The sequence below is a fragment of the Frankliniella occidentalis genome, unplaced genomic scaffold (genome assembly GCF_000697945.3).
Source record: "Frankliniella occidentalis isolate FOCC.00 unplaced genomic scaffold, Focc_3.1 Scaffold494, whole genome shotgun sequence".
In the NCBI taxonomy this organism is placed as follows: domain Eukaryota; kingdom Metazoa; phylum Arthropoda; class Insecta; order Thysanoptera; family Thripidae; genus Frankliniella; species Frankliniella occidentalis.
Genome location: NW_026267612.1, coordinates 32412 through 34722, shown reverse-complemented (window position 1 = coordinate 34722; position 2311 = coordinate 32412).

Below are 2311 nucleotides of genomic sequence, written 5' to 3'. Positions count from 1 at the left end.
CAGTACCAGTGCGGCCGTGTCCTAGACCAGTCACACCGTGTCTTTAGTTAGTCAACCAGTGCAACCGTGTCTCTGACCAGCTGCGCCGTGTTAAAACATCTACTTTAAGTCCAGTACCAGTGAGGCCGTGTCTTTGACCAGTCGCGCCGTGTCCTTAAGTTAAGTTTTTTGAATTAGTGTGACCGTGTCCCAGACCAGTCACGCCGTGCCCTATAGTTGCCCCCCTTGACCCGTGCTGTGCTGACCGTGTCCTTGACCCGTCACGCCGTGTCGCAGTCCAGTTTCTTTGACCCGTTTTGAACGCCTTCAACTCGTCACACCGTGTCGCCTTGGTGTCGCCTCGACCGGCTCCGCCCACACCTTCGGCCGGACGGCCACTTCACGTCGGACAACGAAGTCTGACTGCCCAAGCACGCCCTCAACTCCAACGCCTCCTGGACGAATCCTCCGGTGAATTTCATCTTTCCTGTTCTGCTCCTTGGAGTCCCTGGTCCTCGTCCACACCCCAGCCACAGCAGCATCCGACCTCTTCTACCAGAAGCCGCCGCCGACGTGCAGTCCAACATCTCCGCTGAGCCCTGCGTCCGGTGAGTCTGACTGTGGAATCCTGATCGAGAAAAGCGAGTGTGAGGACTTCCCCTCCCCTCCCACTACTCGACTCCAGTGGACCTCCACCCACTCCGGCTCGCCGTGCTCCTGCCTCGGCTCAGCAAGAGCCCCGAACTGCTCGTCCCTCTGCCACACTCCCGGCAGCTGGATTGACTACAAGACCGCCTGGCATTTCGACCAGAGAAGAGACCACGCTGAGAAGCGTACACCCGACCACGCCGTCCCCCTAGTGCCCGAGCCCGAGACCGACGCCCCGAGTCCTTCCCCGGCGCCCGCCGAGCTCCTGCTCCTCCCCGTCCTCGACAGAGCAGAGCACCCGCCGCAACAACCGTTGCCAGGGCAACAATGGAGGATTTCGGACAACAGTTCGACGAAGCCGACCAGGGGGAGGAACGCCGACCCAGAGGCAGACCGAGAGGCAGCGGCAGAAATCACCGGCAAGCCCGCGGACGCCGTCGAGTTGGTTGGTCAGTAAGCCGTCTCAATGCACGAGACGAGACGGCTCGCAGACTGAACGTCAGAGAAAGCAGCCGAGAGAGCGGCTCGGAGAACGATATGTCAACAGACGCAGGACCATCGGAATCTGAAACAGAAAGAGAGTCAGCCGAGAGCGGAGCAGAGGACAGAAGGGAAAGAGAAAGGAGAAACGAAGACGAAAGAGAGAGAAGGGAAAATGAGAGAGAACCGGGAGCATACGTACGAGGTTTTCCCCGAGATGGGAGACGAGTGGTCCACAGGCACAGGGAACGCGCCAACCCTTACAGACGCGACGAAAGGCCCCAGGTCAGTTTCGTCCAACAGCAAGTAAAAGTCCCACCATACGACGGCAAAACTTGTTACTCGCTCTATCAGATGCAATTCCAAATCATTGCGGAAGACAACGGCTGGACATCCCAACAAAAGAGGACGCAACTAATGCGCAGCCTCTCAGGAGTGGCCACCACGGCACTGGAAATTCTGCAAAAACAAAACAAAGAAATCTCGTATGAAAATCTGGACGCAACACTAAAGAGAATGTTCACTCAGAAACAGTCGAGATGGGAACTCAAAAGGCATTTTGAACAATTGAAACAAGAACCGGAAGAGTCCGTAAGAGAATTCGCCCTGAAGGTAGAAAGGGCAGGGAGAAGTTTCATGACAGCCGATAACGAAAACGATGTCCAAGATGCAATGGTCACTGTTTTCATTAAAGGCCTACAAGATAAAAAGGGGGCTCACGGGCTCACCTTCGCCCCACCAGCCACCCTGGAGATGGCAATTACGGAATTCAACCGCAGGTTAGACCTACAGTCAGCCATAGACAGTCAACCAAAAAAAGGGGTCATTCCCTGAGGAGACTTTCAAAATTACTTTCTGAATCCGCAAAAGAAAAAAAAATGAAGCTTTGAAACTATGAAGAAACTCTCTAGAAAATCAGGGCAGGAAAAGAAATCATGTCAAGTGCACTCGAATTCTGTACCTTTTTCTGAAAACTGATCTCTAAAGGCTGATGAGCTAGGAAAGTACTCTAGCGTGTTCTTTACAAAAATTCAGGTCCACCCCGTCCAGAAACCAGTAACGCCCAGGTGCTGTCAACATCAGGGTCGCTACAGGCCAAGGCCAGGGAGGCTGCAGATTTTCTGTAAAAAGCAAAACTATTTTTCTCTCACTCTAACTCTGAAACTCCTGCGAGTAACTCTTTGACTCTGAAACTCTGCGGGGC